The 17,501-nt window shown below is 32.9% G+C and overlaps 1 protein-coding gene across 3 annotated transcripts in view; it reads right to left on the reverse strand.

Moving 5' to 3' along the window:
* Fas3 (fasciclin 3) overlaps positions 1 to 17,501 on the reverse strand; it is a 163,338-nt gene that overhangs the window by 136,076 nt on the left and 9,761 nt on the right. The gene's annotated exons all lie outside the window — the stretch shown is intronic.

A 17,501-nucleotide genomic window follows, 5' to 3' on the forward strand; every position in this document is an offset into this window, starting at 1 on the left:
CATGCCAGTTTGAATTTAAAAAAAAATATTTTTTATCGTTAAAGGTAAGTAGTTTGATTATTTGTGTTGAATTGAAAAATGTTATTGATTTAAAACAGAATAAAAGGATATTTACATGATCTTTAGACACTAATGTTAGGAAGCAAATCCGACACTATGCCGGTGTATCGGCGCAACACTAGCTTTATAAAAATATCATCGTTTATGCCCCCTCACTATTAATTCTGACACCGAATGACGCCAAGGGGTTCTGACTAATAATGTGTAAAAGTAAATAAGTTTTAAAATAACAATATCGTGGTCCAAAGTATACGTAAGATCCCTTTTCCACTAGCTAGGCTAGCGAATTGAAAAGCGGTCTGAACCGGGATTTATGGAAAGAATAAATAAATGTTAAACGTGCGGCAGAAGTTAAATATTGCTCGCGTCTTGTGAAATCCTTTTAAAAATCAATTGTCAATTCACCTCACACAAAGCAGGATAAAATGGAAGCGTAAAATTCCACCGACGACATGAAAACATATTGTTATCTCTGTCTTCTCAAAAAGAACGACAGGGACAACATATTTTTTTACAAGTGTCACGAAAATGGAGACGTTCTATAACTCTTTGTGCTCACAACTTTCACTTGAAATCACAATTGCTTTTTACATAGCGATTGTTGTAACGTGTAGTTTTTATTGCTAGAGATATAACTTTGATTACTTTTGGCGTGAAGCCTACGTAGAATCGAAAGGCGAAATCTAAAATCTCATATTTAATATACAGATATAAAACTAGCTAACGCTCGCGACTCTATCCGTATTTAAAAAATACATTATTATAGCCTATGTGTTCTTCCAGAATATGTTCTATCATCATCATCATCATAATCAGCCTAGATTTATCCACTGCTGGATGTAGGCCTCCCCCATCGATTGCCACAATGCCCGGTCCTGTACCCGCATTCAGTGCACGTATACGTATGTTCTATATGTATACAAAATTGCATCCATCGATGGATCGACAGAACAGGAATATAAGATGGATGCATCTTATATTCCTGTTCTGTCATTTTTGCAAGATAAGAAGTAAGGTTAGATAGATTTCCCTATCTAGTGTCCTAATATCCATTACTGGCTTTAACTAGTCTTTAATTTTTCTGTATCAGGCTCTACTTAAATTACATCAAAGATCACATATTCAAATGAATAATAAAACATTCTGAATATTTCAAGAGGCGAAAACTAAAGTAACAATAAAATTGAATCTGGAAGATCTTACTGTTGGTATAAAATGCGGAATGCTCAACCATTTGCAATCCCGCGTTGCTGAGAAATGGTGCTCTTAAAAAGATACACGAGGTTTTGTGGCGCCAACAGAAGCCTGATTGTATAATCATCCGAGGTATTTCTACAAGATCCTGTCATGAATTTATTACAACAGGAATTCCACTTACAAAATTATTTTGCAACGCGCTACCATAGTTTTTATGTTTATTTGAATTTCTCCTGTGATATTTGTTCTTACATTTCCTTGGGTTCAGGTTTTAAATTTACAGTTCTTGGTAAAGAATGCGAGGAATGTTATATGAGATTATAAGAGAGAAAAGACTTGATTTTTATAAGAGTTTGGGGCAAACTAGCGGCGGGAACACCGAGGTGATCAACGACACCTATGGACATCTGCAACACCAGAGGAAATGCAGATGCATAAATGAAGACTGTAATCTATGTTAACGAGCGATATTTTGTTTCAACTTTAATCTTACTATAAATGCGAATGTTTATATGGATGGATGGATCTTTGAAGGTCTAGAACGGCTGAATTGATCTCGACGAAATTTGCTATACGTATAGAACATTAAGTTTTTTTTTAATTCCGTACGGACGGAATCGCGGTCGACGGCCAGCGTATCATAAATTCTGTTCTAAAATTATTTATTACGTTATACCAACATATAGAAAACTTCAATAAATGCGAAACAATTTCGCTTACAAAAGTCTATAAATTGGTAGAAAGAATTTATTATTATAACAAGGATATTTAAATTCCTATAACGTCTCTAGCAATTCGTTTTAACCTCAAAGACTTCGTTCCAAAGCGTTATTATCTTGGCTTATACTTTCTTTCAATAAACGTGGTTGTGGCCGCCTATGACACCGTATGGGTATTTTAAACGCCCAACCGTCACTCACACAGTATCATGTTAAAAGTTTTTTTTTTTAAATCAACTGTCATTGTTATATCAAAATAGTTTTTTTTTAATTAAATTTTATCAGATTTTTGTCAATTTACTTATATAATTCTTGTACCATTCCAACTAAGGCTTTTGCTAGGATATGGTTTACGACAATAGACGAATGACGAGATTCGAACTTAGATGACGTGTTCGGAAATCCGTGCCCTTAACTATTAAGTTGTTGACACTTATACAAAATAGTTAATTTTAAACTATATTTCATTTTTTGTGTTTCAATTTTTTGTCACCTTGATTAAGACTGTCGCACACGACTCCGTACGCGCGGAATTAAAAAAATAATAAAATAAAGCCTTCCTCTATAAATGAACTATCCAACAGAAAAATAATTTTTCAAATCGGACCAGTAGTTCCCGAGATTCGCGCGTTCAAACAAACAAACTCTTCCGCTTGATAATTTTGTCACCTTTGTTAAGATAAAGGAAGACACTTCGCGTAGTAAAACAACATTGTATTTACTCCCACATAACCACAGGCTAAACTAAATAGGAAGTATATGGAATAGATACCTCAAACTTCGGTAGTAAAGTGAGCCTTTTACAATCCCAAGAATGCAAATGCGGTTCCGTACAATAAAAGAGCATTCGAAAAGTTGCCAGCTACGAAAACTTACGCGATAAGCCCTGGCTGATGACGCGACGATGTTAGCCTTAAATGCATTATTTCGTTCTATTTTTAACCTCGAATATTTTGTCAAATATTAAGTTAAACAAATGTTTTTGAATACAGTGTAGTCTAGAATTATGCGTGGGAGGAGTACAAAGTGAATCTGTCCATGCGACATGACAGTAAAATATGCATGTCGCAATTCATTTGTTAGACTCCACTTGTTCGATTGAAATTCAAGCGCCATTTTGGATAATTCGAGCAAATTTTATGCGATGTTACCTTTACCTAAAGCTGTTAGGTTAGTCCAAGTAACTGGCCATATTTAAAAAATAATGTTATTTTTTTTTGGTTTTGTTTTAGTTGAATTGATCACTCTATTGTTTGTCAAACGGCTTTATGTCATAATTTTTAAATGTTTAAAACTAATGCTGACTAAACTAATCTTATATATAAAGTTGGCGTGTCACAATGTAAGTTACCATACTGCATTTTTCTGAAATCTTATACGCATATTCAGTAGGTCTGAAAATCGGTTACGTTATGTATTTCTTTAACACACGCGGACAGAGTCGCGGAAGACAGGTACTTTTATATACGTCCATGAATTTATTCATTTAAAACCATTGCATTCTTTTTAACATATAGTGTGATTTTAATAGAATTTCCTTACATTATTTAAATTCTATCTATCCAATGTCGGACACGAACTATTTGAAATACCTACAATACTGAGAAGTACAAGACAAATTTTCTTTGTAAAATATTGCAAGTATTGTGAGAAGAAATCCTTATTCAAGGAATAATCTCGGACTTATTCCGGACATTTCGTCGACTTGCAATTGCCACGTTCCACGGAACGATATCGTGAAATACCCTTTCATAGGATAGGCACGATCGCGGGGGTTGAGGGGAGGGGTGAATTACGATAATATTATCATACAATTGAGATTTATTTTATGTATTGTTTAAAAATGTAAGAAATTATCAAAGTTATGAAGCAGGAACGCAGCGTTGGTATCAGACTTAAGGACAAAATTTATGAAATTTTAAAAATAAAATTTTTCTGATCTCTGCCGAAATAATTTTTCTGATTATAACTAGCTGTCGTCCACGACTGCATCCGCGCGGAATTAAAAAAAAGCATAATAAGTAGCTCATGTGTTCTTCCAGACTACGTTCTACATGGGTGCCAAATATTATCAAAATCCGTTTAGCCGTTCCAGAGATATCTTCAAACATCCATCTATCCATCCATCTAAACTTTCGCATTTATAATATTAGTAAGAAGTAAAATTAAATTATTAATAATAGTCAAAATTTCAATACAATAAACCAGAAACCAACAATTTTAAAATCATATTTAAAGCACTGCAAAAAGTCTAAAAAGATGAAAGTAGAAAAAATCTAGTCCAAAGTTATACAATTAATCAAAACTTCAAGCTTATTAACAAAGATTAAACAAAAAGTAAAATTAATCCCAAGCTTTGAGATAGACCATTAGTTAATCCAGCTGTGTCAAGTCTAAGACCTAAGATCATTAGCTTCTAAAACACGATCTGACTGCATAATGACCTAGGTCCGCTTTATCATAGAGTAAGCAAATAACAGAGTATTTTGCACACTACTAATGCAACAAGATAAGCATGTCGTTAGTGTTACTTAGAACGTATGCATATATTTCTAACAGTGGTAGAGCCCGCTTTAACATCTTCGCACGAATTGTCCCGGCTCGCCCGGTGAAAACCACGACCACACAGAACGACCAAACACGGAATTGCTTCCACTACACGACAGGCGTGAAGTGGAAGCAATTCCGTGTTTCGTCTGATGAGTGTGCGTCCCGGAGGCCTAATTTAAGTCTTTTTTCTTATAAGATAGAGATAGATTCAGTATTTTTAATCTTCACTAAATCCTGGTACCAACTTGTCCTATATGTCAAGTTGTTTCTACACTCCACTTTTCTCCAATCATTATTCATTCATGGTGGTGGTCATTACGTACGTATTTTTAGACATTATTAGTAAGAATCCTTTAGCGCAAATGGCGCGCTTGCGTTACCAAGTCAAGTGTCAGAATGATTAGTGAGGGGACATAAACGTCGACATTTTAGTAAAGCTAGTGTTGCGCCAGTACACCGGCACAGTGTCGGATTTTCCTAACAATATGTACGTACGTATTACGCACGTTATACGTACTTTACTGTTAGATTGAATATACTATTAAAATCTTTGCCCTCTCTTAATTTACCACTAATGGAATCCCTCATCTAACTGTTTAGTAAGCGCTTATTGTCGAAGATAAAAGCTACGCATTACCACAATCATAAAACATTACGCACATGCATGTAATTAAAAACATACCAGAGTGTGTAATATTGTGTACACGAGTACATATTACACACTCCAGTACACTGGCTTGAATTTAAATAATATTCGACCACTTAACACAGGTGTTTCACGAAAGAGCAGTTCACAAAGCTGTGGAACGTTTAAGAAAACAAAGGCAAGCGCAGAGCGAGAGGTATAAGGCTCCTGTACACGTCATCCAACAATCGACAGCAACTAACTATAGAAGTTAACTGCCGTGACACCTTTACTGTTCTATACTGTTTTTACATATTGGCACTTCTTTCATTGTGTTTGAGAAAACAAAAACTGCATATTTTCATGCAAGTATTCTGGCATTTGAATTCTTTGGTTAAAAATGCTGATGGCATGTTACCGTCTTTTTAAAGCTGCTTGTGTCGACTGTTATGCAGTCCGTATACAGCAGCCCTTAGTGAAACGTTTATTTTAATGAGCGTTCAAAACCCAGTATTTCGCAAACTCTGCAAGAGCCCCTGACACGGTTCAACATCTTACATTGCAATTCGTAAATTTTATAATGTTAGTTAAATTTAACCATAAAAATATCTAACGGTCTTCTGTCTAGACTGAGAATCTGAGAATATTAGAAATGCGAATGTTTAGATGGATGTTTGTTAGTTTGAAGTATTTCCGGAATGGCTCAACGGATCTTGATGATAATTAGCACAGATGTAGAACATAGTCTGGAAGAACAGATAGGCTACTCATTATGTTTTTATAATACCGCGTGAACAGTCGTGGGCAACAGCTAGTAATCTAATAAGTGGACGACCACAGACTACATAGATCGATGAATAAAAGTAAAATACGAATGAGTTCATTGATATTTTAAGTGATTAAAAGAAGTTAAAAATGTACAAAGCCGCAAAGAAAACCTTTATATTTAAAAATGAATGTATGTATGTGTAACAGATCTCTATCAACGAAATGAAAAATCAAACACGAATCGATTAGTACCACCTACATTAATATAAAATACTTTTTAAATATTTATAGTACAAAAAGTACATATAAAGCGCAATGAGAACAGTCTTACAGTACAGAGAATTGTGACCTATTTCCAAGACATTGTAGGCGAACAAAAATGACTATCACTCATTTTCGTTGCTTGAAAACCGACAATGTGTGGGTTTTAAGAACCTCCTTTGTCTTATATCTCATCAAAAGACAAAAGAATACTCTTTGATATGGTGAGAATGTAAATCATCCTAACTTCATACTAATATCATAAATGCGAATGTTTAGATGTATGGATGTTTGTTTGAAGGTATCTCCAAAACGGTTTAACAGATCTCGGTGAAATATGGCAGAGATGTAAACCAAGTCTGGAAGAACACATAGGCTACTCATTAAGTTATTTTTTAATTCCGCGCGCACGAAGTTGCCGGCAACGGCTAGTTTTAGATAATTCTTTGATTTTCCAAAAAAAAAGTCCCATATTTTGTACCAAAAAAAATCTATCTTTCTACAACTTCTAGATATTAAATTATTCAAAAAAAATGAACTTTCTTACAGGTATCTAAACTGAATAAAAAAGATAATAAAAAACTTAATTAAAACTACGAGACCCCACGCAAAAGTCATTATCATAAAGGTCCATTAACACTTGAAAACTAATTAGGCACGACCTAGCGCTATGGATTCAGTCTAGTTTTCCAGTTACTAATACACTAAGAATGTTTGCAATGGTCTTTTCAGTAAGAATACTACCAGTCGCCGCGATTCCGTCCGCGCTGAATTAAAAAAAAAACTTAATTAATAACCTATGTGTTCTTCCAGACTATACTCTTCCTCAATGCCAAATGTCAACGAGATCCAAATAACCGTTCTGGAGATACCTTCAAAGAAACATCAATCCATCTAAAGATTCGCATTTATATTATTAGTAAGATTGTTAGTCCAGAAATGTCCTACACAATTAAGAAAAGTGTGTAACTTAATCATCATCAGCTCACTATATGCCCCAACCGAAGGGCTCGGAGCCTACCATAAGTTGGAGGTGACTAGGCCATACTCAACCACGCTGGCGAAGTGCGGGTTGGTGTAAGTCAATAATTTTCTTAAAACAACATTTTTTGTCGCTGACTATACTTATTACATCTTAATTATAATAATTTTGTGTACAAAAATAGCACCTTTTCGTTAACTTTCAAAGCCTACAAGCCTCCGGTGAATACATTAAAAGTAAACGAAATTTAACAACCTTTTAAATTATTAATATTCGGTAAACAAAATATTTAACATTAAATAAGTCTCTTTAAAAGGACTTAAACATTTTAAAATAACAATCTGTGCAAAATAAAACTTTTCAAGTATACACTAACCTACAAAATCTTGTAGACCTTTAACAGTTTATTTAAGACGACGTAAACAAGTTAGTTGTTAAACCAGTTATCTCATAATTCTCAGCTTTAACGTGTCCTGCCATCTTTTAAATCCAATAATCTTTCTAAAATATGTAATCAATAGGAAGATTAAATCAATGTTATTATTCTAATAAAAGCAACTGACCGAAATAATTTATACGTAAACATTTAAAGTTTCTAATCTATCTTGACAACAAAGAGAAAAATAATTATTTTAACTCTTGTACTATGTAGATATCAGGGATAGCAAACCTTATGGTTATATTAATAGGAAACGCCGTAAAAGTGTCAATATCCCAACCAAAATATTTATAAAGGACACAACATGTACGTAATAAAAACCAAAACCCTGTGGGCAATGCGGCGCAGACCATCTAAAGCATCGATTTACGCTGGCACCATGATTGAAATTCTGTTGACAGGCCCCGGCGTGTCGTTGAATGTGCCCAAAATGTTTGCGACCCCTGATTTCATATTCCAGTTTCAAAATTTTGTTTATTCAACAATTTGCTATTGACTCATCAGGCGCCTTTCTAGGTTTAATAATTACAATTGAACTTATTTTATAAATGCATTAAAATATATTTACCACTAGTGATAGCCCGCGACTCCGTCCACGAGGATTAAAAACTTAACAAGTATCATATGTGTTCTTCCAGACTATGTTCTACATCTAACAAACATACATTCTTTTAAACCTAATGTCATTAAACTCTTACATAGTTATCAACAGGACAGGAATACAGACGAATTGAACCTCCTTCTTTTTGCAGTCGGATGAAAATGATTGATTCGTTTTTGTTTCGTTTCAAAAACATTTCATTCGATTAGTTACACAAGTGTGAATTAATTTTCAATGTATAAAGTACATAACATACTAAAGTAGGTGTTACATGAAGTTGTTTGTGTTTAAAGGCCAATACTGTGCCCAAATATTTAATTCCGCGCGAGTCACGGGCAAAAGCTAGTCTTCAATAAATATCTGTTCAAATAATTCAGTTCGTAATTTAATTTACGCTTGACTTTTCATACATAAAAGGAAACTTTAAGTAACAGACACAATAAGATTTTATAATTTAGTTAGTAGCAACTTTATCCAATACAATTAAAGCTGCTTAATTCATTGGAAATGATTTCCAACTACGTCGCGAGTTATCTTTGTCTCAACTTTATTAGGGAATGAAGTTTCAGACGTGCCTGGGCTATCAAACTATGTTAAATATGCCCACGTATTTTACACAAAGAGAGTAGTCTGTCATAAACAGATATATTCATGATTTTTGATCCGAACTCGTAAACATCTTACGTCAAATAGTTGCTTAATTTTACATTGTTTGTAATTTAAAAACACCTTTAAATGGTAATATTTGATACACAATTATTTTAAAAATTAAACCAAATTGTCATCTAAATTATATCAAATAGATTAACCATTGCCTTCTAAGACCAAAATAAATGTATAAAATATAACATCATCAATATCTGTCGGTATCTGCCGACATGAAGGCAATCGGGCTGACATGACCCTCTGCTCTGCCTCTGCCCAACTATACTCGTACATAGGACTTTAAGTAGTCAGTCACTGTCTGTCGTCTTTGACAAAACAGAGATAACAATATTTTAAACGTGACTTTTAGTCTCAGAAACTCACGGTTATATCTATTAATTTGGTAATGCTTCAAGCAATCAGAGTTAAAAGCATAAACTATTTGATTGTTCAAAACTTTTCTATGAAACTATTGAGCGGAATATTAACTGAATATATAATTCATGAAAGACGTGAAAGGACCACAACCATTTGATGATAATGTTGGAGCCGCAAAATTATCCCTTCTTAACCCTTTTAATTTTAAATGCGACCCATCCGAGTACTTTACAAATAGAATTTAGAATTGGTTCATTGTGGTCACGAAAATCATAACATCAAATATACAGATTCATTTAATTTTCTCTTATTTTTAATTTAATTTCTATTTCCCATATATATACATTCCTACTGAGGGGCTTGGAGCCTACCGTAAGCTAGAGGTGACTAGGCCAAACAACGCTGGCCCAGTGCAGGTTGACTTCACTGATATCTTTAAATTTCTTTTCAGATATGTGCAGGTTGCACGATGTTTTCCTTCGCTGTTAGAACTTCGGATAAATGTGCATATGTTAATCGATAAACACATTGGTACAAGGCGGGATTCGAACCCTGCAGACTACAAGTCAAGTATTTTGCTTCTGAGCCACCGACACTTACAAACAGTTATTAACATTGTTTTTGTACATAAAAGAAAATAAAAACTAATCAACTAGATAACAAAGGTAAAACATAGCTTTCTATAACAAAAAACAAATCCATTCAAGCGTATTTTCTCTGCGTGCGGTCATTAGAAACTTATCAAATTCGGTCAACAATAAAAAAAATATTTCCAGTGAAAACAACTCAAACTTTAATCTACCAAATTACATCGCGATGAGACAAAAACCTTCTCTGAGTCACACTATTTTCAACTTTAATACAAACCGTATAGTTTTTTTAATCATTAACATTTTAAAGACAAGATCACATTTTTTTTTAATTTTAGTACATTAATAAAAGGTTGGTAATTCCTTAAAAACATATTGTAGATGAACTTAATAAAACTAAGTCAAAAAGGTCTTTAACCTGCTTGTAACGGAACGAACCGTTATTTCCCGTACAATCAATATGGCGGTATAAAAAGTTTCGCGCGCAAATGTTATACAAAATCTCATTGATATTACACACCCAATGTCAGTCACACCTGTTAACGAATTTTTTTTTTACAATATGAATTATACGGTCACGTACTACAAGAAAGAATAGTCAATTTAACAAAGGCCTTACAAAAGTTAGCTACGCTACATGTATGAATCTTGCTAATATTATAAATGCGAATGTTTGGATGAATGGATAGATCGGCTGAACGGATTTTGATGAAATTTGGCACACATGTAGAACATAGTCTGGAAGAACACAAAGGCTATGTTATTTTTAACTCCGAGCGGACGGAGTCGCGGGCGACAGCTAATTATTTAAAATAAACACATTGCTAATTTACCAATGATTTTTCGAATTAATACAGTAATATTTAAATTGAAATGTTACTAAAATACATTTTAACCTAAAAAATAGCTAGGCTATCAATATCACGGACATTCATGTTTTACACACTCTCGAAACAATAGTAAAAAAACTGTGAAATTTTCTATTGTTGATTTTCAATTGAAAAGTGAAAATAGCGAATTTTACTCTATATTTTTAGAACGTTCAATCGTAATTGTAAAACGAATACGGGGGAAAATTTATCATTCAAGGAACTTCGGATTTTGTTTCCACTAAAATACGAATATTCAATTGACTGTTCATTTCATAGAAAAGAAAGTTAAATATTTATTTTAACTTTACCACACATAATTACTAATTACTATACTAATATTATAAATGCAAAAATTTAGGTCGATCGATGGATGGATGTTTGTTAAAAGGTATCTCCGGAACGGTTCAACGGATCTTGATGAAATTTGGCACAGATGTAGAACATAGTCTGGAGTAACACATACGCTATTTATTAGGTTTTAAAATTCCGCGAAGACGAAAACACACTCGTATATACTCTCAGCTCACAATATTTAAGTAACGTTGCTTAATTTTTGCATTTTTCTTGACAAATCAAAGCAAACATTTGTCACAAAGATAAGCCATTCTCTTACTAGTAAGTTTATTAATTAATAACAATATCGATACAAACGCGTGATACATACATATTGTTAGAACAATGTATTCGACTCATTTGGATGTGGTTTAATATGTAAACATGTCTATTGGTCGTGTTAACTAGATTGACACATGTTGTGATACATATTTGTAAACCACTATTGTATTCATAACGATGATATTCGATAAACTTCAGATATTAGCTTGTTACCATTTTATTGGACAATCGTAAGCGAATTTATAACCACGGGTTTATAAATATTATAGATTATTAACTGTCGGCCGCGACTTCGTACGTGCGGAATTTAAAAAAAAACCTTGATTACCCTATGTGTTCTTCCAGACTGTGTTCTACATCTATGTCAAATTACAGGGAGATCCATAGAGCCGTTCTCGAGATACCTTCAAACCACATCCATCCATACATCTTAACATTCTCGTTTATATTATTAATAAGATTATAGAAAAAGGGTAGCGAAGTGTAGGCATGTTAAGAGGGAATATTTAATATAAAAAAAAAACTTTAAATATGAATTTGAAGAAGTATACCGGTATAAGTAATCTCGTAAGAGATGGTTGGATTGCGAGAAAGGTGAAGTTATTAAGAAGGGATTGACTGGTTTGACGAATGATGACCGATCTGGGGAATAAAATCTATGTGAGTCGTTCTAAAATAGAGTGGGATAACGATTGGGAGATAATAATGGTTTATGTATAGAACACCAACAGACATATAGTGGGTTTCTCAGATTAAAACCTCTGTATTAAACATATCATCATCTCTGTCATTATCTTTGACAAAACAGAGATAACAATATATTTCAAACGGAGTTTTCGATCTCAGAAACTTACGGATAGTAATTATATATTTATTGCGGGACATTAGCCCGCGGTGATATTATGGAAGTTTGATACAAATAAAACTTATTTAATTTGAGGCCCTTGAGAACTCAATTCGTTCGGAAAATTGCTCCTCCCAGAGGAGTAGGGGGAGGGGGTGAAAATAATTTAAGTTTCAACGTTTCGTCAACGACACTTCCCTGTCAGAAATGTTGACAGAAGTTTTGCCTTTAACGTCGTCAGAGTTCCATCGGAGTACTCAAGGTTTTTAAATCGTTAAATTCGTCGTTTTCGTCAACAATTAACAGTCTCTAGAAGGGATATCCAAAGATGTCATAGTTAAATTTGAGAGATCGTTTCACAAACGAATTTAATTAAGTGTTTTTGAGAGCAAATTTACTAAATTGAATTTGTAATTGAAATAAATTCCAATGATCGCCAAAATTATTAAGACAAATAAAAAGTTCTTACGAAATAAATATAAGATTTAAATTATCATCGTTATTATATTAATTAAAAATAATAATTTCTAACATCGCTAGTAATATCTAAAATTAAAAAAGATCACAATTATTAACAAAATAGGACAACTTGATTAAGAAAAAAAATAATTATAATCTATATAGCATTAAAAAAATCGCTTGCAATAATTTAAAACTCAACCGTGTTTGAGCTTCGATATATCGAAAATTAATCCCATAAATGGACGACATATATTATATGCATACTGCGAGACCAAAATGAATTAACAGAATATTCAATTATATATAAGCCGGGATATCAAACGCTTCCCAAATCCAAGTTATTGCTAACTAAATTCAATAATTTACATAATGCTTTGATATATGCATAATGCTATATATAACATGCTTATTGCTTTCAAACTTGATGACACACTAGCTAAAAAATCCTTAATTATTAGCCTATGTGTTCTTCAAAACCATGTTCTATATTGTTAGAAAATCCGACACTGTACCGGTATATTGGCGCAACACTAGCCTTACTAAAATGTCTACGTTTATGTCCCATCACTATTCAATCTGACACTTGACTTTGTAACGAAAGAGCGCCATTCGCGCCAAAAGATTCTAACTAATAATGTCTAAAAATGTGTATGCCAAATTTTATCGGAATCCGTTTAGCCGTGCTAGAGATACTAACAAACGTCCATCCATCCATCAAAACATTCTTATTTAAAATACTAGTAAAATAAATTCAACGAACATTTTTAAATAACATCACAGCGTAACAAGAATCATCACAGATTATAAATAAATGTAACGATAAAACTTCCAACTCCAAGTATAGAACAAAACAATGAACGTGTTCTTAAAATACTGGCCAAAAAGTTTTAAATGAAAAAGAAATCAAACCTCAACATCCGGCAGATGACATAAAACATTCCCGAACGCGAGAACAATTCGCTCTCAATCCAAGACTTAAGTTCGACTCACTGAATTAAAATGAAAAGAGTAGGTGGTACGTATTTCCTCCATTAGCTACGAATGACGTCATAACTCCAGACCACGATAGAATGGAATCTAAAAAGAAGACAATCAGCCACGTGTCTGTGACGTTTAAAAATGGCGGCCATGTTGCCACCATGGTAACGGACGATAAGATTATTTTGAGGTTATAATTTAACAAACCTTGAATCGAGGTTGTAACTCTGTGGGTGGTTAATTCTTAATTTAACGTATATTGCTTACCGTATTTTCTTTCAATGGCAATTCGATATAAGCAGGTTTTTTGTAGGTTAATAGCTGTAATTACCTGAAAAACAAGATAAGTTAAATGAGTACACGATTTTTTTTACGTATTTAATGGCCTAAATATCTTACTAATATTATAAATGGGAATGTTTAGATGGATGGATAGATGGAAGTTTATTTGGCACCCATATAGATCATAGTTTGAAAGATCACATAGGTTACTTATTATGTTTTTTTTTTCATTCCGCGCGCACGGAGTCTCAGGCAACAACTATATAGAACAAAAGAATTTTCATTATTTGATTTATAGTTCAAAAAGCTTCTTTATAATGTTATTTGTGTAAATAACTAATATAATAAAGCTGAATATTTTGTTTGTTTAATATTAATCTTGAGGAGGTTTTATATTTGAAATCTTTTTTTGCGTTTTCCAGCTAACATACCGAAAAATAAGCGCACGATAAACAATCCATGTCTTCGTTTGATTAGAATATTTATCAAACGTTTATGAAATTGTTATCAAACAAAGCTACATAGTATTAAAATCTTTCTATAGATAGTTAAATTGTCTTTGGATTCGTGTATACCAGTGGTTCCCAAACTTATTTTGTCTACTGCCCACTTTGAGAACAAATATTTTTTTAGCGCCCCCATATTTTCACATATTTAAAAACCACTATAACTTCAAATTAAATTAATTAATTATTGTGACCTATATATGTATATTAACGGAGAATTCTAAACGAAACGTTTACTATAACCCGCAACTTGAGACCTGCAGCGCCATCAAGGGCGTTATCGCCCACTTTGGGAAAGACTGGTTGTATACAAACATAAAATCCGCCTTATAATACAATTTTCTAAACATAATTAATCCATAAAAATTAAAGATTCTTGGAATAATTAAGACATTCAGTAATTCGGCATTGCATCACGTCCTACTAAGCAAATTCCAAATAAACACTAATCGACTATAACATTTTTCATTAACAATTAAAAAGCATTAAGAGTGTCGAAACGATTTAGTACAATAGCACAGAAATATTATAATTTTTTTCTCCACAAACATACTACTTAAGAAAATATATTTCTGGGATATAAAAAATTAAAACAAAAAACTAATTTCCTTTTTAAAAACTTCTTTTTAAAAGGTCCGTAATACTGCCACTTCATTTCAGTTGCATTGATAAATTAGTAATCGATTCTCGCCACAAGCTTCTTTGAAGCGAACGGTATAATTTTGAGAAGACTTATTTTCTAGCCAGTCTCTTTTTATAATTATAAAATAATGTTTAAAATTAACTAGCCTTTGCTCACGACATTGTCCGCGCGTATTAAAATAAATCTACTAAGTAGCCCAAGTGTTCTTCTAGACTAAGTTCTACATCTGTGCCAAATTTAACGTGATCCGTTGAGCCGTTCCAGAGAAACCTTCTAACAAATATTTTTCCATCCATCTAAACTTTCAAATTTATAAATATTAACTGTTGCTCGCGACACTGGCCGCGCGAATTATAAACAAACTTAGTAAGAAGCCTATGTGTTCTTACAGGCGTCTACGTCTGTGCCAAATTTTATCGAGAGCAATTGAACCGTTCCACAGATATCTTCTAACAAACATCTATACATCCAAATTTTCACATTAAGAAAGATAGCAAGACTAAATATACATTCAAAATTATCGATAGCCTTCAATTATAAAACGACCGTCAAATATTCAGCCCGAATTTCCACTTATTGACGACGACTTTCCACGACTCTCTCATCATGTTTATTATGTAGATTAATCAAAGAACCTTGTAATTAAAATTCATGAATTTTCCATAGCATTGAAACATATCCAATAATTAACCTCATTCTGTACCAATTATCTGCTCCTGAAATATCACTGAAGATAATGTTTCAGGGTGGCTGGAAAATAACCTTACCTTTTATGTTAGCCTTGGTAAGAAATTTATTGGAACTAGATAGTATGAATTAAATTAACTATCTACAATTTCAGCTGTTTGTCAATAGTATATGTTTCAATTCTAAAGATATTACTTTCACAAGAATACACCATTGTATGTACAGTCAGCTGCATAAATCTTACTAATATTATAAATGCGAATGTTTGGATAGATGGATAGATAGATCTTGCTGAAATCTGGCACAGATGTAGAACATTGTCTGCAAGAACAAATAGGCTACTAATTAAGGATTTTATTATTTCTAGTGGAACGAGTTGCAGGAGGCAACTAGTATATATATACATTTACAAAGCTACAGAAACTTGTATACAATTTTTGTTTAAAAAATATATATGAATGTATGCATCCAAATGCTTAAAACTATGAATACATATTGATAAATACATGCATAGGTATTTTAGGAAACAAAGGCCTACACAAGTTTCCATAGTTTTTGTAGTAATATTTCTGCGGCTGACTGTACCTAATATGCTATTTTAAAAAAAATACTTCACGTAGTATCAAAAAATCTTTTTTTATTATTTCTATGACCTTTTTCATTGTTAATTTGTCTTAAAACATTTATTCCCTAAGCGTATTGGACGTCAATATAGACGAGACGGCATCTTTGAATTCAATTATGAATCTGAAAATCCGTTGAGACATCAAAAACAGACGATTAAGCTTCAAATCCGAGTGCTTTAGTTTTTATATTTCTCCCAATAGAGTAACCATGAGAATGTTATATAGAGGAATATTTTCTTCACGAAAGGTATTTTATTGTAATTACAATCTGCTCTTTCTCTTTCTTTTCTTTCCGCGCCTTCTTCCGCGGGAAATTAAAAAAGTAGTCTTTTACGTCCATACTATGTTCTACATCTATGCCAAATTTAAGCCAGATCTGTTTAGACCTTCTTATGATATGTAATAACATCCATCCATCCATCTAACCTTTTCTATTTTTATATTAGTAAGAAGTGAAGGTAAGATCCATTTTTTCTTCATATTGTGTAAAAAAAACTATTCTTGTAAATAAAACTAAGATTTCTCCAAAGCAGTTAATTATGAATATATTTTTGTTTTTTCCTGAGGTAAATAAAATTACAATGAGTTTACCAAAATAGCGCTTAAACAGATGGACACCCTAACCCGAACAGCAACTCCGTGGAGATCTTTTATTCATGATAATTAATTGCTTGGCGCTTAATTAAATTGAAGAGATGTCACGTCACTAAACTCCCAGCGAAGACTGACTTTAATAAAAACACTGTCTTTTTACTTCGACGCGTCAACGACATTTTTTGTACCCTAACCTTTGACCTTTTGTTGCGGTTACTTTAATGCGCTACGTAAAAATTTACATAATTTTATTTCGTAAAAAGATACAACATAAATGAGAATCAAAGCACATTTGAAATTCGACAAGAATATGATCTCGAAAAAGTTAAAAATAAGATTAACTTTGAACAAACATTGTATTTAGATTTAATTTGAGGGTTGCAATAACATAGAAGACACTAAAAACGCCAACAATGGGTATTTCGTGGCTTTGTCTATGGCAACACCAAATTAATGAACCAAATATCCGCTATAATAAAATGTAATCCTATACCTTATTAGGGAGTAGGATGGTGATAAATCTGCACGCCTCAGTGTTGGGATGCGTAAAGATTAAACCACGGCGGAGGTTACTATG

The sequence above is a fragment of the Papilio xuthus genome, unplaced genomic scaffold (genome assembly GCF_000836235.2).
Source record: "Papilio xuthus unplaced genomic scaffold, Pxut_1.1 DF825946.1, whole genome shotgun sequence".
In the NCBI taxonomy this organism is placed as follows: domain Eukaryota; kingdom Metazoa; phylum Arthropoda; class Insecta; order Lepidoptera; family Papilionidae; genus Papilio; species Papilio xuthus.